Consider the following 23,865-nt stretch of genomic DNA (forward strand, 5'->3'; position numbering starts at 1 on the left):
AGGAAAATCACTATTTCTTCTTTTATGCCCATCACCGACATCAGTGACAGATATGCTTGATTAGAGTATCCTATTTATTTGTGAGGACCAAAGCAGTAGGAAAAAAGTATTTAAATTTCCAGATACCCAGCTGTGTCAAGATTAAATTTAGTCAGTTTTGCATTTATGTAGCATTTTCAACAATAAAATATAAGGGACATCTGATTTTCTCATAAGCTAAAAGAATTGACACAATTTAGCTCAGGGGAGAAAGATAATACATTTCAGTGGTAAAGAAAGGAAGCTGAAGAGCATTTGAATAACGGGGATTGGGTGTGCTGAACAAGTCACGATAGGATAACTGAGAATGGTGTGGAGGGGATTTTTACACTGAATGGGGGTTAGGGATGTGGGTATAACCAATGTCTCCCAAGGTTGAAGGCAGTGTTTTAAAAACTGTGGCTGATAACACACATATGGGTCACAACTAGTGTTTTTTAGAAAAACAAATAGGATAGAACAAGAAACATCAGAGTGCATTACAATTTGTAAAGGTAAGTGTGTGTGTGTGTGTGTGTGTGTAATCTGCAAAATACAACCTGTTTTTTTCAGTGGGTCATGGCTAAAATAGAGTTTGAAAAATATAGCCTTAGTTATTTCTTGAAATGATTTATTTGGGATGCTGACCCAGACCAGAGCTAAATAACGTTGAATCCCAATTGTGAGATGCCTTTTTGATCCCTTTTCCATCTCTTTCCTTTCTTCTGATTAGATAGACAATCTCCATTTCCTGCTAATGCATCTCCATCGCCTTGCTAACTCTTGCGAGTCTCCCTTTTAAAGGGAGAGAAGCAGGCCTCAGCCTTGGAGTCTAGGGCAGGAAGAGTTTCTGCTTATTTTCTGCTATGTTCTATTGGAGCTTCTCATATACTTCAGTTTCCAAATTTCTATTTCCACTTTGTCCCACGAAGATTTATTGTTTTCTTTTTCAATGACTTGATTTAAGCAAGAAGAAATTGATGTGAAGGAATATTAAAGAGTACAGCTATGGCAAACAATCCTGGCGGTGGTCTGGTACTGGCAGGGGAGGGGAGGCTGTTGGGGCAGGAGTGGGCTCAAGTGTCTTTGGTTGCATCACCTTCCCATAATTCTGGGCAGTCTGATGGCCTTGCCCTTGACAAGCACAACTGGAGGCCTCTTCTTTGAGTAGATCAGACTGATTGCCAAGGGCATTTTCAGACTTCCCAGGTGTTGCAGGTGACAACTGCATTTTCTCTACAAAAATTAAGAAGACACAGGTGAATATATCCCAGGAAGTCCCCAGTGCTGGCCTCTCAATGTGGATATCCAGCTAATGCACTGACATTTTTTACCAGAGACAATGATTGGGTCTTGGAACTATTCATTTTTTCTTAGATTGACCACACCATGCTGATTATATATATATATTATATATATATATAATATATAATATATATTATATATATAATATATAATATATATTATATATTTAATATATTATATATATTATATATATTATATATATAATATATATAATATATTAAATATATAATATATATTATATATAATATATAATATATATAAATTATAGATATAATATATAATATATATAAATTATAGATATAATATATATTTTCTTATGGTTAAGTATTGCTTCAGCAGGAATAGACCACCAATTGGATGGGAAAATCAAATGGGGTGATAATACAGATCCTGCTAGGGACAGATAACTGAGCTCACATGCCCAGGTTCAGCGGCCACCCTGAGATCTGGCTACCTGGCCTTGCCAGGTCTCTATGGAAAATTATTTAGGGCCTTTGTGTGCAGGGGAACCTGAGAAAACTGAGTGCAGTCTGAAGCCTGAAGTGTAGCAGGCCCTGCTCTCCTTTGTGTGATGGAAGAGCCTAAAAATAATACAGAGGTAACAAGTGTTAACTCAGGCATTAGTTGTCTTTCCTGGAACAGATAACACCCCTTTTAACACCAAGAGTAAGTAGCTCAGAAGGGTAAATTGAGCGTTGCCTTTCTCCTGTCTGAGACTTTTCTGTGTCAACCCAGGGCTAATTTTCTCTTTCCTCCAATTGGCTTGGCACAGTCATTGCTGTGATTTCCTCCCCTGACCTCCAGAGTGAGACCAGGAGAGGTGCCAACATGCCCATCTGTGTGCTTAACGAACTTGCTACTTCTTCACTAGAGCCAAAGTGACTACTCGGTCCCTTCCCCTGTGGTCATGGGTAGAGTAGGAGCCATGTTGGTCTCTTGTGTTTCAAGACTTAGCTTCCACCCCAAGCTGTGGTGTTGTCTTTTCCCAAAATCCCTCCTTGAGCAACATAATTTGGGAGGCGATGCTTTGATCCTGATGGAAGACAACTTTGTGAAAGCAGGTTGCAGATTTTGAGGGAAAGGCTCAAATTGCCCTGGGCATGGCTTTGCATGCACTTGCTTGCCAATTTGAGTAGGGAGGAAGTGCAGCCAGAATGAATTGCCTGGGCGATTTATGCCTTTGGCAACTTGTTCAAGGGCTTGAGAGAAAGAGGAGAGGGGACCAAAGGCTCCCATTACAACTTAAAAATAGCCAGCCTTGGGCTCCTCCTCTTCCTGCTCCAGGCTCCTCTGTTCACAGGGAGAGCTTTGAAAGGGATTCCCCTCCCCCTGCCCCGTCTCCCTCTCCCCTCCCTCCCTTCTTCTACTCCATCCATGACGCCAGTTCATTTGAATGGCAAGATTTTTCTGAGCTGGGATAAGCGAGATACAGGAAATCACTATTGAAAGACTTCTTTATTCTTGGTGTCATCATCACCTTAGTATGAGGGACAACCAGAGGGCCCAGTGACGAAAGAGGAGGCCTGGACCAGCGAGGATGTCCAAGGACCCAGAGGTAATAGAAATGAAACTGATTATCCACAGAGGTCAGCGGCCACAGCCGAGGTGGTGAACCTCACTTTCCAGGGTCACGTCAATGGGACTTTACATCAACCCTGAAACTTCAGAGAGTTTTAGATACTTTGTCATATTGCTAATGACAGTCATGATGGGTGGAGGTGGAGGGTGAAAACTACAGCACTCTTCCCCACTCTCCCCATAAATTCTTGATGCTTTGTTCACCTATGTAAACCAGAATTATGTGGTGACCAAATAAGATTTTTTAGACTGAATATTAAGCAAGATCTCCCCTAATTTTGAGTTGATTGCACTCTGCGATCGCTGAGCTCAAACCTGAAGTGATTCTGTTTATACCAAGGCTTGTTCGAGATTTGGTTTCCAAAATGGGTAGGGGAGGCTCCTTTCTTACCTACTGGGCCACTCAAAATGTTTAGATTGCTGAGAATGGAGTAATTGTCCTTTTCTGTTACTGAAACATCTATGCCACATATATTTAGATGAGTGGTTCTTAAGGTGTGATATCCAAATCAGCAACATCAGTATCAGCGTTCACCTGGAAACTTATTTGAAATATAATTTCTAAGGTTCCAACCCACAACTTTCATTTATTCATTTATTTTTTGAGATGGAGTCACTCTGTCACCCATGCTGGAGTGCAGTGGATCTATCTCAGCTTACTGCAACCTCCACCTCCTGGGTTCAAGCGATTCTCATGCCTCAGCCTCACGAATAGCTGGGATTACAGAAGTGCGCCACCACACGTGGCTAATTTTTGTATTTTTAGTAGAGATGGGGTTTCACCGTGTTGGCCAGTCTGGTCTCGAATTCCTGATCTCAGGTGATTCGCCCACCTTAGCCTCCCAAAGCGCTAGGATTACAGGCATGAGCCACCACACCTGGCTCAACCCACAACTTTTGAATCAGAAACTCTGGAGGTGGGCACCAGGAATCTGTATTTTTATTCTTTAACTTTTTATGGAATCTGTATTTTAAGAAGTCCTCCAGGTGATTCTGATGCAGGCTCAAGATTGAGAACTTCTGATTTAGATAACTCAGAAAACAGACTGTGTTTCCTTATTGTAGACTTGATGGTAAAACTATAGAGACTCAATAGATGACTTCTATCAGGCGGCCAAAATACTTATTTTGGAGCTTGAAACCTTTATGAAATGTCGCCAATACAGAAATGACATGGACTTGAATACAATTATGACCAACCACATGGAATCATGCTCATTGTCACAGGATTACTTTAGAATGAATGCATGTGTATATGTTGCATCTTACTCCCTTCAGTAACATTCATTTACAAATTGGAGAAACATTTCTGACTAGAGAAAAGAACTGGTCTCAGGAGATTAGAAAGTAGCAATTTAGAATTTAGAAAAATTTCTTAAGAACCTTCTAAGAAGAAAAGTGATCATTTTCTGGGACCAGAAAATGGGACCAGAAAACAGGATAATTTTCTGAGACCAGAAAACACTTGCTGTAAGTCCCATTATAGATGGCATCATTTTGTGTTTTCATGTTCTGCAATAAATGACAGCTAAGCTACTAGAATACACTGGGATGAGAAAAATTCTCTCTCTGCTTTGCAAGGTTTCTCATAACCTTAAAATAACATGCAGTTTTCCCCCTTGCTCAGGCACCATTCCCCAGTGTTGCATGGCTGCTCTTAGAAGGAAATAGGTTGGATCTGAATGAAAAAAGAAGGGCCAGATTCTAAGTGAAGAGGTAAATTTAAGAGACATGTATTTTTGGAAACATGAGATCTAGGGCACCTATGAGTTTTTGAAAGAAATCTTTTGGTAACATAATCAATGTTTTGTGTGTTTTCTTAAAAAAATTGCATAATGGACTCTCCCCATAGGACAGTCCCAGTGTCTCCGAACAGTGATTGTAGTCCTGCATGCTTGGTCATGTGTGGCTTATTAACCTCAAATTTCAAACCCAGAGCCAGAAGTGGCAAACTATGGAAGGCACCACGTGGCCAAAAGCAAGACCCCAGAATAAAATGGGCCGTAGCTTTGTACGCCAAATGCTGCTCCCACGTAGGGCATCTTTGTGAAAGCAGTCATGTATTTGTAGAGCCAACACCTGCTAACCTTTTCAGAGACTAATAGAAAATGGTTTAGGTGGTCTTGTAAATGTCATTCTTCCCTCCTAACTCTCCTATCTCAAACAGTTTAATTTCACTAGAAGTACATGTTTTCATGTGGTTTTCAATCACTGTGAAGGAAATAAAAGTTATTTTTGAACTTTTTTGAAGCATAAATAAGGGCCATTTATATCCATTATTCTCAGTGTTAGAAACACACAAAATATTTTAGTTGGCAATACATCTTTTTTTCTTAATAGAATTATGCTGAGGCTAGGACCTCTTTTGAAACCTGTTTATTTTCTATATTATTTCTTTTGCCAGTCAGACTTTCTTAAGAGCAAAGGTTGTTACACTTGGGTTTTCTGTGTTGAGAATTCAATAGGGCTGAATAAATTTGCGGTCTCCTGATTTGCCAGTTCATATCTAGAACTTGACCTTTTTTTTAATCTCCCATGTTACTGAAGCAGATTTACTAATATAATCTGGAAGTTTTACTTTCAGGCCTGAAAGAAACCTTAGCTCTAACATTGTAGAACCTTGTGATTTTACAGATGTGGAAACTGAAGTATAAAGATGTTCACTGAAAGTCAGACAGGGACTCATGGGAAAAAATACAGAAGCAGACATGGGACCCCAAATCTCTATCTTGTTCTATTCGCGTTATGGCCAATGCTATGGACAGTATTTGACAATCTAGTAGCAAATAAAGTAATGTGCCATTTCCACTTTCTGGTTCATTTATTGAAGTTTTTCTGCCTACTCCTATCAATGCATAAATCATAGAAGGGAGTCCTTAAGACTCCAAAACCCAAGAACACAAGTTTATCATTTTTTGAATTTGTGGATTATTTATTTGACAGTGGCTGGCCTTGAGAAAAATCCTTAGCTGGAAAAGCATTTTTACATTCCTGAGAAAATAACTTTTCCTTTGGTCTAGCATTATTTATCTTTCCTTTTTTATAATAAATTTTATTATGTTTATTTTGAAACGTACTTTTACAAGGAGAGAGAATATTCTTTTAAACCCTCACAATCCACTTCGGATTCAACAATTACTGAGGGCTTGCAACACTTGTTTAATCTATTCCTTTTCCTCTCTGTTTTTTTCTGAATTATTTAAAAGCAAATTCCAAGTGTCATTTTATTTCACCCCTACATTCCACATTACACATCTCTAAAGAGTTATGGATATTTTGCTGCATAAACCTAATGCTATTATCACACCTAAAAATTATAATTACAAGGTCATCCAACATCCACTCAGTCTTACGACGTCCCCTCGTTACTTTAACAAACATTTTTAGAGTTGCCTTTTCTCCATTGTTAATATGCATGGCTATAGGTTCAGGGTTGTGTCAAACATTGCAAACTTAAAAAGGAAAGAAAGAAAGAAGATGAAGAAGTACACTTATTTAGCGAGGAGGGTTTTCCCAAATTCTCACAGCTCTAATCTGGATACCATTCAGTGTGACAGGCTTCTCACTGGGTTCCCACAGCTGGTTAGTGTTTTGAATTCCAGCCCCATGAACTCATCTCAGGCTACATGGGCTAATGCTCAGCGGCCAACCTAGAGCTCATATCTCTGATGACAGAGGACTGGAGCCAGCACGGGCACTGTCTGCCTCTTTCTAAACGCACTGTCATCTGTGTTATTCTTCCATCTTTGCTAAGAGTGAGTGACTCTAATGCCTCTTGGATGCATTTAAGCCATTACAGAAGCAAAATTAACGCCATTCAAGCATATTTTGTTGAAAGACCAATAAAATAACCTGCCGTATTGTGGCTGAGCCCCAGAATCCTCAGTCACACCTCTTCAAATTCACATTTCTGTCTCAAAGTTGAGCTTTAAGAAACACATATGAAGATAAAAGGGAGATAGAAAGTATAAATACATGTTCCATAATTAGATATGCAGTTAGTATAGGCTCTGAATTTTTATTATGACTTGCCTATCTAGCTCTTAACAGACACAGTTTCTTAAAGCAAAGGCAATCTTCTGCTTGGGATAAAGGAAACATTTGTTCTATAAGCTCCTCTATTGGAAAACATTATAGGCCCTTTGTTAGATGCCTAAGGGATAGTATTTTAGGGGCCCCACTTGACCTTGCCAAACATTTACTAGGCTAGACAGCACTTATTGAAAGATGCCTGAAATTTGAATTTAAAAAATTCCTAATGTAAATATTTTCTCTTCTCTGCATTTGCATTTATTTATAACAATGTGAGTGAGAATAGGTTCTGAGAAGGGGTGGGAGAAGAAAGTATCTATGCTGAACATTTTTTTTTTTTCTTTGAGACAGGGTCTTAATCTGGTTGTCCAAGCTGGAGTGTAGTGGTGCAATCTTGCCTCGCTGCAGCCTCAACCTCCCAGTCGCAGGTGGTCCTACCACCTCAGCCTCCCGAGTAGCAGGGATTATAGGCACGTGCCACAATGCCCAGCTATTTTTTTGTATTTTTAGTAGAGATGGGGTTTTCTATGTTGCCCAGGCTGGTCTTGAACTCCTGGACTCAAGCAATCCACCCGCCTTGGCCTCCCAGAGTGCTGGGATTACAGGCGTGAGCCACCACGTCTGGCCTACGCTGAACGTTTTGGACATGGGAAGTGCATATATTGGAAGAGTAGGTATAAAACACTTGGTGCCTATACTAATAGAGCTTTACATTCTTTCTGGGGAGTATGGGCCCTAAATGTACAAACAAACTCATGAGAAATATGATCGCTCATCTTGGAAAGCTGCTGCAAGAATAATCCTAGACAGTATCTATTGGCAGATACTTAAAGGGTGTCTGTGGTGGAAGCTACTTTACAAATGGTTTGACATTTGAACAAAAAAAACTGAATGAGTTAAAGAGCAAAGCATGAGCAGGTTGCAGGAAAAGTCCTCAAGGAGGGCACAAACTGGGCCTAGCAGAGGTAGGTGAAGGTGACATTTGTGACTGGAGCTTGTATGTCGCAGTCAGGTCATGAGGGCCTTGTAGCTCATAGCAGAGAGCTTGATCTCAGGCCGGGATGGCATGTATACAGCAGGTATGTGAACATCTCAACATGGTTGGAATTCTCAGACTTTAGTGGGTACCAGAATCACTTGGAGAACTTGTTACAGCTCAGATTGCTGGCCCTACGCCAAAGGTTTCTGACTGAGCAGGCCTGGGGTGGGGCCTCAGATCATACATCTCTAACATGTTCCTGGGAGGATGCCCGTGCTACTAGCCCAGGGGACTGTACTTTGAGAACTATTGCTCTAAGGAGCAGCTGCAGGTGGGTGTGGCCTTTGTCCATCCTTTGCCGTTACCGCAGAAAAGAGAATTACAGGTAGAGCAGTTTAAATGGCAGGTGTGCCAATGTGATTGCCACTTACCTGTCTTTCCTAAGATGTCTTGCTTTTTTTAATCCCTTCTTTAGAATGAATCTGAACCACTGTTTGACATACACTCCCCAAAAAGTAGAATGAGAAATTCTAAAGGCTATCAAATCACCTCACCATGTCACTGCCTTCAGATTCACCCTGTCCTTAGGGGGGCTGTAGGCAATGGCAGCTGCAGCACAGGCTGCAAACAAGGGCTGCTCTCAACATTTTTAGGTGGAAGAGGGCCTGTCTTTCCCTGCGCCCCCATCCTCCTCTCAATCTGGGGCTTTCTGAAAATGCACTTTATCTTCCCAGACATTTATGCAAGAGTAAAATGAGTTAACAGAGGCCAGTAGCATCGCTAAGCTCCAACCAGGAAGTGTTCAGACTTTAGGAAACACGGGTGAGCAAATGTTTACTGACCGTGTAATTAATACGATGCCTTGCCCTGTCTATTGGTCCTTAGTACCATATTTCCTGTTCAAGGCAGTGGAAAGTGAAAATATTAGTTGCTGTTTGACCAAAGGAACAAGTGTCTTCCAAACGAGCCATGATCTATTAGCAGTCCTGCCGGTTCTTCCCATGGGAACAGGCATTTTACTTTGTTTTACAGCTAATTTCTTTCTTACAGCAGGTTCCCAGACACATCACATGCCTTGCATTTGAGGCTAAAGTCAAGATTTATAGTCCAGGCCCATGTAATTCAACGTCAAACAATTCTGATAACATAAGGGCTGGAAGTCAACCATTTTCTCATGAGTTCTTATAAAAAAAGTCATTTTAGCCAAATTGAGTTTGAAGGGTGGGTGTGTCTCTGTGAGCTAATGGATGCTACCTACCCATGTACCCCTGCAAAGAAGCTGGCTACTTTCTTTTGCTACTGTAGAAATGAAATATGAAAATGGACTAAGTGATTTCTGATTGATATTATTGTTGGCTAACCCAGTGGTAGATTTTGTTGCTTTTTCCTCTGTGGACTTCAGAGGGAGAAAAGAATCCCAAACACTTTCTCCTCTGATGGTGCATTGTATCTTCCCTTTCCGTCCTCTATTTCTTTTCCCTGACCTTTTATTGGCTCATCATCTCTCTGTGACTCACACATCATGAGGCTTCATTTTCCTACTGAAAAACCACCACTTGTGCCAAGAGTAGGTTGGAAAGGAGGGTGTTTCCTTTGGTTTTTGTTTGTAGGTTCATGGGTTTGCAGACTCTTGGAGATGAAAAGATCTTGGGGATCATTTAAAACAAGTCTCTATTTTACAGGTGAAGAGGAAGATGGTTGAGTGGTCCCCCTTAGAATGACACAGCCAGCTAAAAGAAAGAATGAGGGTCTGGTGATCTCTCGCCCCACATATGATATCTTGTGTGTTTAACTAGTTGTGGGACAGGGAGACAGAGACAAGGTCTCGCTCCCTAACCTAGATGCTTTCTAGGTTGTGATATAATTAGCTACTTCTTGACATAGGAAGCTTATTCTTCACATCCTTCAACACAGATGATTTTCTACCAAGAATGCCTCAAAACTCTTGGGGAGAGAGTTGATGGAGCTCATAATCTGTGGTGGGTGTGGGGAAAACCTGCCTTGGGGTTTTTGAAGATGAGTAGAAAGTGAAGGAGGAAGCTCAGAATTGCTTTAGGACACCATGAAGGCAGTGGGGGTGGGGTTCTTCACCTTCCACATTGCATAGCATTTGTTCTCTTCTCAAAATGCCCAGATGTGGGGAATAAACAGTAAGCAAACTTAACAAACTATAAGAAACTCTAAGACATGGATTTAATTCCTACAGATTTAGATTTTTTTCCTCTTTGGCATAAAACAAGCCAAAATGCAATAAATATGTACATTCTGTAAAGAAATTTGGATCCTAGAGGTCTTGCAGTTTAGAGTAGAACAAAGGGAAAGCAGAACTCAGGCCCTGGGGAAGCCATGCGGCCAGTCATCCCATTGTGACGGACACAATGGCGGCCTTGATGCTAATGATGATGAAAACAGAGCTTGGAGTAGGAGAGGGGAGGCCAGTTGCCTCTCAAACAGTCATGTGGACCTAGCCTGAGGTAGTAGCCATAGATGTCAGTGGCAAGACAGAAGATTCAGTCTCTAAACAAAACCATGTGAGCATCTTTTCCACATTGTTTATGTTGGCATAAAGCAGTACTGCTCCAAGTGTGGTCCAAGGACCAGCGGCATCAGTATCGCTTAGAGACTTGTTAGGAATGTAGATTCTCAGGGCTAACTTCAGACCTACTGAATCAGAGTCTCTTGGGGCTGGAGCCCAGAAATCTGTCTAAACAAGCTCTCATTATTTCTTGCTTATCCTAAAGTTTGAGAAGCATTAGCAAAAAGATCTTGTATTATGGATGCATGAACGCAAGCTTGTGAAGTGGGTGTGCATTTGTTGAAACTATATAGGAGGTCTTGTTGCTTGAGTGTTAAAGTCTGTTATTTTTTTCCTTAGATACTTGGCTATGAAGATAGCTGAAATAATGGAGGGGGATTTTAGTTTTCCTCTTTGTTCAGTTGGGAATTGATTGTAGGAATTGTCAGTTAATTCTAGGTAATTGGATTAAATCCAGAAGGCACATGTATGTTTCTCAGCATAAAAGACTGACTATTGAGGTTTTACACCATCTCTGGATTTAGAAAGTACAATGAGAGAGAGGAAATTTAAAAGTTTCCCCATTTTGTAGACTAACTGTGACCTCCTATAGAGAAAAGAGCACCTGCTTTTTCCGCTCCTGAATCAGCTCCTGATTTCAAAACTTGGCTTGGACACTTAAAAATTGTATTTCCCTGGATAAGCCATGTATCCTCTTTCAGATTACATGTCTTCATCTATAAAAGTGGAAGAATAATGGCAAATGCTATGTGAAGATGAATAACATCAGGTGAGATGGTGTAAACAAAATATCTAAAACCAAGCTCAGCCTGCGGTAATTCTCACATAATGAGGTATTATGATTACGGTGATGATTGCTATGATGAAAATGATATTGATTCTGTTACACAATCCTGATTAAGGTCAGAAGGTACCAGTATTTCCCTTGATCATGTCTTTTAGAGGTAATAAGATAAATGGGATTGAAGTATAACAAATTTAGCAAAGGATACAGATCCTAAGTGTGCAGCACCATGACTTTCACAAAGTGAGAGCAAATTTGTGGTTAAGAAACAGAATGTGGCCAGCTCCAAAGTTCCCAAGCTCAGATTACCAGAGCCACTATTCTGACTCCTAGCACCTAAGACTAGTTACAAACCATAATGTATGTGCTCTTTTGTGTCTGTCTTTTTTTGCTCTGTGTGTGTGTGTGTGTGTGCGTGCACGCACATTTGTAATTCATCCATTTTTGTAGCATTTTACTGTAGATTATTCATTCTCATTGCTAGATGGTATTTTATTATAGGAATACACCACAGATTGTTTATTCCATTCCACAATGTTTTATCCATTGCAGGTGTTTGGGTTGTTTCCAGGTCTGGCTGTTATGATTAATGCTCCACGGACATTTTTGAACATGTCGTTGGTGAGCAAGTGTGCATATATCTGCTAGTTATGTACCTAGGAGTAAAATGGTTGGGTCACAGGATAGGCACGTGCTCAGTTTTAATCAATACTGCCAGTTTATCAGGGTGGTTGCACAGATTTAAGTCTCATCAGCACAGGATGAAGCTTCTATTTGCTCTTATTTCTAACCAACACTTGGCATAGTCTCCTTGTTCTGGTGGCATACGTGGGATTTCACTGGAGTTTGAATTCACATTTTCATGATGAACAATAAAGTTGGGCACCTTCTGACTTTGCCATTAATTTATCTTCTTTTGGGAAGTGCACATTCTGATTTTTTGTCCATTTTTTAAAAACTGTGTTATCTTTTTCTTATTGATTTGTAAACTTTTTTTATGTATGCTGAAAATCCATCTTTTGCCAAATATATTAATTTTAAATTCCTTCTCTGACTCTGTGACTTACCTTTTTTCATCTTGGTAAAATTGTCTTGGCTTTTCTTAGAGTTGCCAGAAAAGTACAGGACTGTCCATTACATTTGAATTTCAGCTAAACAAAAAATGGTTATTAGTATGATTATACCTCAAATATTATATGAGAGATCTTTATGGTAAGAATCATTCATTGTTTATATGAAGTTCAAATGTAACTTTGAGTTCAGTGTTTTTATTTGCCAAATCTGGTAACCCTATCCATAAGGGTTTTTTTTTTCTTTTTTCTTTTTTGTCCCCTATTTGAGGACACAAACCTTTTCAACAGTGGCAACATCAAGCTCTGAGGGAGGACAGGGAGGATACTTACTTAACCAATTAGAACCTCTAAGTTTTGGAGCCCCATCTAACATGCACTAAAGCATTTTGAATCTTGCTTTAAAAATGTCTTAAGCTATATCTTTTGATTAAACTATTCCCAAACAGTTATTATTGGGTAAATAGTCTTACAGGTGTGGCTTTCTTCAACTTTGACTTTTTTTAAAATTCTGAACCATGAGTTTCAGTGTTCAGTGGCAAGTGTAGGTTGAAATGGAAAGTGATTTAGTGCCTCAGCTGTCACCTCTGTTTGTTTCCCTCAGACTTTTAAACTGTTTCCTCAAAGTCAAGTTTTTATTTTCCTCTCCTTTCAAGTCACTAATTCATGTCCACAGAAGGAGTGAGTATCTTGAAAGTACAGTAAAAGCAGCTGTTGCTGTGGCTGCTGTACATGATACAGATGTAAATGATACAGATGTTGAAGATACGGATGATGTAGATGTAGAAAATGTAGATTAAGTAGATTTAGAAGATATAGATGATGTAGATACAGATAATGTAAATGTAGACAATGTAGATGATGTAGATATAGATAATATAGATGATTTAGATATAGATAATGTAGACATAGATAATGTAGATGTTGTAGATAATGTAGATGATACAGGTGTAGATGCTATAGATGATGTATATATAGATAATGTAGATAATGTAGATATAGATTATATAGATGATGCAGATGTAGATAATGTAGATAATATAGATGTTGCAGATGTAGATGATGATGATGCAGAGTATTTAGATGATCAGTAGGGATGATTCTGAGAAAGATGAATACCTGTTTGAAGTATGAAGGACTAAGGATACCAAAATAGGGGACTTAAGAAAGAAGAGAGAAATAGAAGATGGTTCCATTCAATAAACATTACTTGAGCAAAATATTTCAATTCTCTGCCAAGATTAAAAATAATCAGAGAATGAAATAAAATTTAAGTTTAAAGTGAGGAAATGAAACAGAATTGTCAGAAACTGAAAAGAATTTCACAGGTCAAATGGCAAAGGTGAAAATATCGAAGTCATGTAACAGGAGGAAAAAGGATGCAAATCCAGCTGAAAGCAGTATCAGCCATCAGAAAATGCTTGGAAAAAAAAAAAAAAGAACTGAACCTGGGGTTCCGTCTCAATTTCTGTATAACTGTTAAGACACTGGCTCTTTAGTTAGCACCCATATCTATTCATTTTTCCCAGGTCTCATTTTCCCAAATGTGAAATGAAGGTATTGGTCCTCACAATTCAAAGTGTGGTTCCTGGAAAAGTAGCATTGGCAGCATCAGGGAGCTTGTTAGAAGTGCAGAATCTGGGGACTATTTCCAGATCTGTGGAATCAGAATCTCTAGGGACAGGATCTAGAAATCTGTATTTTAACAAGCCCTCCAGGTGATTATGCAGTATTCAGATGCTGGGGAAGAATTGGCCTACTCTAGTGCTTTTCAAATTTTAATGTGCATCCGAATCAGTGGGACGTTTTTACACTGAGATGCAAAAGACAAAACTATTTTTGTATCTATTCTATTTGAGTTTGTGTTTATGATTTTAAGATAAGGCTATTCTAGAACAAATCTACATAGAAATTGGCTTTCTGATTATTATCCTCGCCATAGCAGAATGTGTGTAGTATTTTTTCCCCCAAATCATGAAGTTTGTGTTAGTACATGTGCCAGATGCATCCACTCTGAAGGGGTTGTTAACAGATACACACACACACACACACACACACACACACACACACACACACAGAGTTTCTGAGTGAAAGCAAGGAAGAACAGATTTCTGAGCCAGTAGAGGCCACAAATGTCTTGGCCCAAGTGTAGCTCCCAGGCCTGAGGAATCCCAGATGATACCACAGTTAAACAAGGCAAACCCCAGGCCCTTAGAGTTCAGGCTACGGGAAGTGGCAAGAAGCTCCTGGCAGGCAACCCCCAGGCCTGAAGGTTGACTTGGGAATTTAAGTGCACAAACTGTCCAGAAAATTGTCATGGTAGGGGAAGGCTGGTCTCTTTTCTGTTTGTGTTTATGTATTAAAATTAGGGGATATGTTGTACAGGGCAAAAGAAAAGGGTTGGCTTGATGTTAGGTGAGAAAGATCTGTGTTCCAGGCCTTGTAATGGAGGGAGAGACGTGAATGGAGAAAAAAAAATGGAGCAGAAGCTCATTTTGTCAATATTAATGATGATGATGACGATGATGATGATGATATGTATATTTTGAGCACTTTAAGTGACAATCACTTTTTCAAAACATCATGTATATTATTTAGTCCTTGTAGTAGACTTGAGAGCTGGGCTTTCTTATTAAATCCATTTTAGAGATGAGGAAATGAAGGCTATAGGTGGGTTAAGTAATTTACACAAAGTCATACATTGATGAAATGCTGAAAGCATGTAACAAGCCAGAGAGTCTAACCCTAAAGCCAGCATACTCTATATTTCTTGATGCCTATTGGATCAAATATGGGTTGGAGTTTTTGTAACTTGGTGTTGGGTAGTAGAAAGAATCTGAAAAGTTGAAATGGAAATATTCTCTCCTAACTTTACCACTGATTAGATGGATGTGGTCGGTTGATGGTAAAATTGGCACCAAATCTTACTTTTCTGTAACCCATTCCTTGTAATGTGATCTTGCAGCAACTCTCAGAAAGAAGAGTCTATGTCCCTGTACACAGAATCTGGCTTGACTTTGCGACTTGCTTTCACCAATCAAATGCAGAAGAAGTGAAGTCTGGTCCTCAGGAGGTTTTGTACTCCTCTGCTGACTCTCCTGGGATGCTAAAAACGCCATGAGTCCTAGTTACGACTAACTTACATGGCCTAGTCACCTCCATTGTCCAAGCCAATAGGTACCCAGCCATCACACCTAGAGTGAGGCCATTCCAATCTCCAGCTGATCTGCTGTGGATGAGCATGGCCAAGATCAACTGAGCTTGGCTCAGATGAGCAAGACTCCCTGGATAACCTACAATCTTGTAAGTAATAATTTTGGTTGTTGTTTTAGGGGAGGAAGTTTGGGGTAGTTTGTTATATAGCAAGGGATAACTGATACATTGCATGATCCAAGGAAAAACCAGTTAAATGGTACAGAATTCTGATAGAACAGCACAGGTGAGACCACCCTCTGAACATTTCATAATTCCTCTGTTCTTGTCTTGGTAGAGTGTGATCCCCTATTCAGCTTTATCAAGAACTTGGAGCCCACTTTCTTATTATTATTATGGATGTTTGTTTGGTGAATACAAGAATTAATTGTCAGGGCCCAGCATAATCTGGGACCCATCATGTGAACATGTTGGCAGACTGCCATGATGGATCTTGTCCCTATCCCTGACCTTGGCCTCCCATTCATGGTGGGGCTTCCTCCCACCTCTCCTGCTTTGTAAAGAGTATTCAGTAACACAGCAGTGTCTGCATGTGGTTTCCCTCTGTGAAGCTTTAATTAGTGGTGTCTTGAATCTTGATTGCTTCAGGAGTGGTCAATGAGTTTGACTTTCCAAAATAGATACCCAGAGGGTGTGAAACATGCTTACTCATTAGATTCAAGAAAAGCGAAGAAGTCTTTATGTAAACAGCCCGGAAGATAGTGCATTTTTGGAAACTCACTATCACTTTTTTAGGCAGGTAAATGATTGCATGATAATACATAGGTTGCTTTCTACTGAGGGTGAACTTTCTCTAGCCATTAATAATGTTAATTTAAATTCTGGGTGTTAACTATGAGGTAGGTTCCTTTAGTTGCTATGTGAGAGGCTACGGTTTGCTCTGTCTCCTAGAAAGGGAAGAAAAAGGATCCCGGTTGTGTTGGTAACTGCCTCACTGAAACTCTTTGAGTGTGCCACATGTGTGTGGTTTAGCTGGCGACCGTGGTGTCTGTATGTATGTGGTCATAGATTTGTTATAACCTCTTGTCTGCCAAGGCAAGACCACCAGTTCCATTTTAATTCTAAGTTAACCTCAGGCTGGAGCCAATCCATGCTGCTTGAACATAAACGCTGACACTCGATCCACTCATCCTCTTGGCCCCACAATTTGTTGTTTTTCTTTTTCTTTCTTTTTTTTTCCAAGGGAGTTTGAACATTTGTTTGCAATCCAAAACCAACACTTCGTGTACAGGACATAGTGATTACATAATTCTTTATAGGTTCTTATACTTTCCCTGTATTGCAAATCTTGCTGCTCTGTTATAAAACATCTCAAATTAAAGAGCAATTTGTAAAAGACATACTTGGAGCTGGGACATTAAGTTTTACTGTGGTAATCGTTTTGATTCTTTTGAGAGATACAGAATCAATACTTTAAGTAGAATCCTCTCTTTTTAAAGAATGGCTTGAGAGAGGCTGCCTTTTGCTGTGTTTTTGAAATGGGTAAGACAGACCTCTATGCCCACATCCTGGCGGTGCAAATGTAGGTGACAACATGATATTAAGTGAGAAACATTGAATTAACTTTTTTAAAAAAATTTAATTTTTGATGAAAGGAAAGAGGAAATTAGTCTGTTAAGCTTTTCAAACCTGATAGCTAATTGGTTTCATGCCCATGGCTGTGAGAAGATTGTCATCTTTAATTTCTAAATCTGAATTTAAATCAGGAGATTCTTAGGCAGCCCAAGCATTTGTGAACTTAACAAAGAGTTGGGAAATTTTTACCCTAACAATGGTTTGTGGCAAGCTCACATGGTGGCCTATGTCCATTGGTTCAATTACAAAAGTTACTTGATTTAAATATATTTCTATATTTGGAGTTGTAGTTGTTCTCCAAGACTGCCTGCCCTCTTTCCAGAAATTTTGCTCAGTGACTTGTTTTCAGAAGTAACCAGTTAGACACTTTGTGAAATTGCCAAGGGTGTCTCTCTTAGTTACTAACCAAGTTTCACAAACACTACATTATCATGAGTTAAAAATAAATTCTTTTGAGCTGATTGAAGAAGACTGCTAACTGCTGAAAATATTGGGAGTGTTATGGGTGACACTAAGAAGAGTGCTGATGTTTTCAGCCAATCACATCCAAATCCCTGCTTTTTGAGATCTAAATCTAGTCCTTGCAGGAATCCTCTGAAATGGGAGACAGGTGAGATGTCAAGGGCATAATGGTAGAAATACAACACTGAACTCATCAAATGATCTAGTTAAGAGCTCCAATTCCATTAACATGCTTCCAACATTCCAGCAGTTGGGAATATTATTTAACTCTATCTAAGCCTCAGTTTCCTCATCTGTAAAATAGGGATAATAAATATCCATTTGATTAATGGACTGTGGTAAGGATTATATTGATAAGCTATGCATAGTGTTTCACATGGCACCGTTGCTTACCACCCTACTTGCTGTTTTCCCATCCTCTGTTGCAGAATACAGTCCATACTTCCCAATATGGCATGCTGGACCTTCTATGGTCTGCCCTTAGCCTACCTTCCAGCTAGGTCTCTCACCAAGCTCTCTACTGCACAGGCTCTAATTCCTGGCCATGCTATACACCACCATGCCTCACGTTCCCTTTGCTAGAAATGCCCCATTCATTTCCATTCACAAGGCAATTTCCACTCCTCCTTTAAGAATCATCTCAAGCATCACTTTCTCTCAGAAGCTTTTTCTCTACTGACGCATCTCTCCTTCATCTCCTCCAGCCTTTATACTGCTAGCCAAATGTCCCTACTTTTGCCTTAGCACTCACCTATTGTGTACAAACATGCTACTACTGCTGCTAGCATTATTCCTCTGACTAATTCACCTCTGCATCTTTCTACTTTGCTCACTTCTTGTGATTCCCAGGCTCATTTAGTTTCTTTCTTTCAATCAGTATTAAAAAATGATTATGTTTGTTTACATTCAGGTTGGGCCAAGAAGACATATGTACATAGAAATCTTTGAACTTTGCTGATAAGGGAAAGCCTAGAATTCCAAGCCAACTCCTTCATTGAATAGATGAGGAACATAAAGCCAAGAGAAAATGATAGGCTTGACAAAGTCAAAATAACCAGACCCAGATTGTCTGACTTCCAGCCCAATGGCCTTCCAGGAGAGCAACAGACATTGTGAGGAACACAATGTCCCCTGTGACACAGGACACAATGTCAGAAATCAGCACCCATTTTCCTTCTTTGGTTAACAGTTATTTGGTTTTCTTTTGGGAAGTCATGCTTGCTCAACAATAAGTCCTCTTGGTCCCCCAGAGGGTTACTTCCCCAGCCCTAAGGGTGGACTCACAACCCAGGCCAGCTTAATTAGCATGTCTTATACCCTTGACTATAGCCAATGGGTTTGTCAAAGGCATGAAATTCAGCTTGGCTCAGTAAAACTGAATTCCAGAACTTTTGCTAGAATTGTGGTGAAGACTCTGTGTGATCATTAGCCATAAAGATGGTGTGAACCTTGGTCTGTTGGGGGTCACCATGTGGAGGTGCTTAGTTGAGAGTGAAGTTAGCAGAAAGAGAGGAGAGCCCAAGAGAGAAGGAAGTGGAGAGAGAGAGAAAGGGAGGAAAAGAATAAGGGCAGGGGAGGATGAGAGAGAGCATGAAATCCAGATTTGAATCGCTGGATCCAGCTGTACTTGAAGCCTGCAGGAAGTCCTAGAATTTTTAGACACATGAGCCAGTAATTCTCTGCTCAAATCAATTTGATTGGGTTTTTTATTACTTGTGACTGAAAGAATTCTGAATTATACATGATCTAACTCTCTTCCTTGTTGCACACTTCTAGAGAGATTCTTAATACCTAAATTCTGGAATTTTCAAGCTCTGCTACTCAAATGTCACTACCTCTCTGAGCCCTAGTTTCTTCAGATTTTAATTGAAAACAACTACTTTGTTTTTGGAAATTTAAAATAAGATACACTTGGTTAAGTGCCAGCACAGACTAGGTGGTCAATTAGAGGTATTTATTATGATGATTATGAATTTGATGTATCACACTTTGAGATTCAGATGCCACAGTGATTCTCTCTGTGTATGGGGGTTGTTTTTAATTTAACATGTATGATTAAAATTTTAAAGTCACTTTTCAGGCATGTTATCAAGATGTATCCGTTAGAACATTAAACATTAATATATTTATGTAGTGCTGCCTACCTGTCAAGCACTCTTCTAAGCATTTTGTAAATATTAACTTATTTAATCCTTTTAAGAAATTGAGGAGGTAATTTCTGGTATTGTTTCCATTTTACAGGTGGAGAAATGGAGGCACTCATGGATCAAGCATTTTCCCAGGGCCACATAGTTAATGTAGCACTTAGAAGACTGGGTATCTTTTTCAATGCCACATAGCAGCACAGCTAGGAGTTGAACCAGGCAGTCTGGTGCTACAGGCCATACATTTTGACATGTGTTTTGTTGCCTCTTGACAAAGTCCATGGACTGTGATCCTGGGACCAACAGCATCAGTATCAACTGGGAACTTCTTAGAAATTCAAATTCTTGGGGCTATTCCCCAAATTTCTGAGTCAGAAGCTCTGGGGATAGGGCCCAGCCAAGCTATGTGTTAACAGACTTTTTAGATCAGGGGTTCCCCCCAACTCCCAGGCCAAGAACCAGTACCAGTCTGTGGCCTGTTAGGAACCAGGCTGCACAGCAGGAGGTGAGGGCAGGTGAGCATTACTGCCTGAGCCCTGCCTCCTATCAGATCAGTGGTGTCATGGCATTAGATTCTCACAGGAGCAAGAACCATATTGTGAACTGCACACACAAGGGATCTAGGCTGCGTGCTCCTTATAAGCATCTAATGCCTGATGACCTGAGCTAGAACAATTTCATCCTGAAACCACCTCCCCCTTCCCCCAACCCCATCCATGAAAAAATTGTCTTCTATGAAACTGGCCCCTGGTGCCAAAAAGGTTGGGGGTGGCTGTTTCAGATTATTCTTACTCAGGATAAAGTTTGAGGACATCTGCCCTAGCTCCTTAAATTTAAGCTATAATTCATAAATTGTGTTCTTACGGTGCATTAGGATAATGCATTGAATAGGTGATTTTTGGATGACTCCTATGTGCTAGCTACCATTGTACTTGTAGGTGTTACCATGCAGAACAAAAGGTAAAGTATTCCTTGGGAAATAAACAGCCAAATAAAGACTTAAATAAACACAAGATCCCAGCTATCACATTCGATAATTTCCAGAAAGAAAAGAAGTGTGATACCAGAGCACATGACAAGAAGTGGGTTTGAGGGTGAGAGGTGGGGGTGGTGTCATCAAAGTCTTTCTTAAGTGAGTGATGATGTATAAGAAAAAGTTGATGGTTCTGGACATTGGCTGCACATTGCAGTCTCTTGGGGAGGCCTAAAATCCTTTAGGCCACATCCCAGACCAATCAAACCGGAGAGTTGGGGTTGGGGTGCAGGCATCAGTATTTATTTATTTATTTATTTTTTTGAGATGGAGTCTCACTCTGTCACCAGGTTGGAGTGCAATGGTGCAATCTCGGTTCACTATAACCTCTGCCTCTCAGGTTCAAGTGATTTTCTTGCCTCAGCCTCCCCAGTAGCTGGGACTACAGGCGCCTGCCACCATGCCCAGCTAATTTTTGTATTTTTAGTATAGATGGGGTTTCACCATGTTGGCCAGGATGGTCTCGATCTCTTGACCTCGTGATCCGCCCTCCTCGGCCTCCCAAAGTGCTGGGATTACAGGCGTGAGCCGCTGCACCTGGCCAGCATTTTTTAAAATCACCTCAAGTGATATCAGTTTGCAGCCCAGGTTTAAGACTCCCTGAACTTAAGGCTATAGGGGAGATATGCAGGCCTGATGGAAGAGTGACATGAAAGAAGTTAGTGTCAGAACAAAGTGTTTGATAGCACAAAAAAGACCAAGAAGACAAAAGATTTGTGTATGTATAATGCACTTGTGTAATATAATGTGTTTACTACATGAGTGAATAAAACAGATTAGCTTTTAATACATGCTATTAAAAGATAAGCTACTAATACATGCATTTAGAGAAGAAGAAATGTTAGGAAAATACTAGTGGAAAATAGGATGTGAAGAGAGGTGAGTTCCTTCCTGTAGAGGAGTTTGCCACTTATGTAAAAAAACGAATCAACATTTATGGAGTGACTACTAAGTGCTCTCTAGCAGATGCCATGAAGACAATCCTTTTCTACTCTCAGTAGTCTCAGGTCTGCTGAGGTAATGCTTCTAGGAAAAACGGTTTTGATTTCAATATAAAATCGTAACTTGATTATGGTTATATGCCCACCTATAGATGGAAGATGGAAAATCTTTGAAAAATGTACTAGCGAACTGGTTCTGCTGATAACTTATTTTCAATACTACTTAAGTAACTATATAATTAGTGGAAAAAAGAATATTGTCTGAGACTAAAATGTGAAATATTAATTGCATTTTTGGTCCCTATTGATAGCCGTCTCTGCATCTACACTCTTGGTAATTGAGACTTTGTGGCTGCTCGTTTGAAGAGATAGAATCTAATTCCCTAGCCTTGTCTCTGGACTGGCCTTATGATTCTCTTTAACCATAGAATGTGGGAGAAGTGATGATGTGCTTATTCTAAGTCTAGGCCTCAAGAAGTCTTGAAAGATTCTGTTCCCTCTTGGTTAGTCCACTGGAGGATGAGAGACCCACGGCCCAATAACCTCCATTGCCTCGGCCAACAGACAGTCAACTTCCAGTCTCACCATTGCCTAGACTACCACAGGGACCACAGACACATAACGGTGCCCAGCCAAGACAAGAAGAAACATCCAGCTGAGTCCAGCCTAAATTGCTGATCTGCAGAATTGTAAGCTAGATAAATAGTTGTTGTTTAAAGACACTACGTTTTGGGATGGTTTGGGATACACCACTAGCTAACAGGTAAAATAAGATTTAAGAAACTTTAAAATAATTTAAAATAAGACTTTAATACATTTTATGGGATGATTCAGGAGACTCCTTCTGAAAAATAAGCCTTGTGAGGACAATGCTAACTAAAAATACAGTTTCTGAACACAAATTGTACTTTATTGCAGCAGTTAGCCTCTGCTCTTTTATTGTAGTATAATTAGTGTAATATCAAATAAACCTGGTTCAAGCCAAGACAGGGAGGTTTCTAAGTACCAATAAGTTGTCTGTCTTGGTAGAAATTTAAAGGAACATGTTGAGTTTATTATTGTGTGGCATGTTATTTATCAGCAGGAGTGATTTTTGACAAAGAGGCCCCAACATAAATTTTCATTCTATTAAAAAATAATCGCAAAGTCCTGCTCCCAATCCAAGGCCACAAATAATTTAATTAAAGCCTATAAAACAGGACACACAAAAAAGTCACTCTGTTTCCTTCACTCCACAACTTGTATGTGTGGCTTACAATGCATTTACTTTATTATCAGTCTTGATAAACTTTGGGGAAGAAAGCCAGGGGTAACCCACCTAATCCTTTCATGAAATGTCTCTCACATGACTTTGAGTTTGTGGGATCTTTTCTCAGGCCCCCATGCCTGAGTGCCTTTTGCTGATGGCCCTTCCCCATGAGTGAGGAAGTTGGGTCACTAGTTGAACACTAGGTTCAAGAGAGCATGAGAATCATGCTTGCAGCTGCAGTTAGCTGAGGGGCTGGTGGAGATCACTGCTCCATGATTCTATATTCTGAGTTCTGCCATTTTAATGATATCTGTACATGTTTTCTATCTTTGAAGATTCTTGGATTTTTACATATCAGAATCCCAAGGCTGAGATATAAAAATTTTAAAAATTAAACTCTTTGATTTTTAAAACCAGTTATTTGCTAAGTTCATGAAATATCCATTTTCATTAAATGAAGAGGTCTATGTGTCTGAGAATTGCATTGGTTTTCTGTCTGGGGGTATAGTGGTTCTCCCCCTGTCCACTTCTGCCAGTTCTGCCAGCATTATTCTTTCTTTACCCCACAGTGCAGGCTGAGGGGAACACCTGCTCTGCACTCTGGGTCCAGGAAAATATTTCATAGACTCATGGGAAAGACCATGTCTTATGGCAGAATGGAGGCTAATTTGGAGGTTAGGAAACCTTGCTCTAATTCTTGCTCTGCCACCCTTTACTGAATGATCTTGGATAGCTCACCAGTTAGCTTCTGTTTCACCTATAGAAGGAAAATGTGGGAGTTGACAACCTCTTATATTTATTTATAGCTACTTATTATGGCAATAATTGGTCAGCATTGGAAGACATGGCCACTATATCTATGATTTTCACTGATTTTCTTTCAAGAGCTAAAATAGCCTAAAGAACCTTAGGATTGCCTCCTGCCCTGGCTCGATTAGCCACCTTT

General features: G+C 39.9%; 1 long non-coding RNA gene across 1 annotated transcript; it reads left to right on the top strand.

Moving 5' to 3' along the window:
* The first annotated feature begins 10,332 nt into the window (after positions 1–10,332).
* LOC107969895 (uncharacterized) lies at positions 10,333–20,711 on the top strand. The gene is made up of 3 exons (XR_001712027.3): positions 10,333–10,443; positions 15,268–15,605; positions 19,794–20,711. It is a non-coding gene; the product is annotated as an uncharacterized LOC107969895 (long non-coding RNA).
* The last annotated feature ends 3,154 nt before the right edge of the window (positions 20,712–23,865 follow it).

Source organism: Pan troglodytes, chromosome 21 (assembly GCF_028858775.2).
Source record: "Pan troglodytes isolate AG18354 chromosome 21, NHGRI_mPanTro3-v2.0_pri, whole genome shotgun sequence".
NCBI lineage: Eukaryota > Metazoa > Chordata > Mammalia > Primates > Hominidae > Pan > Pan troglodytes.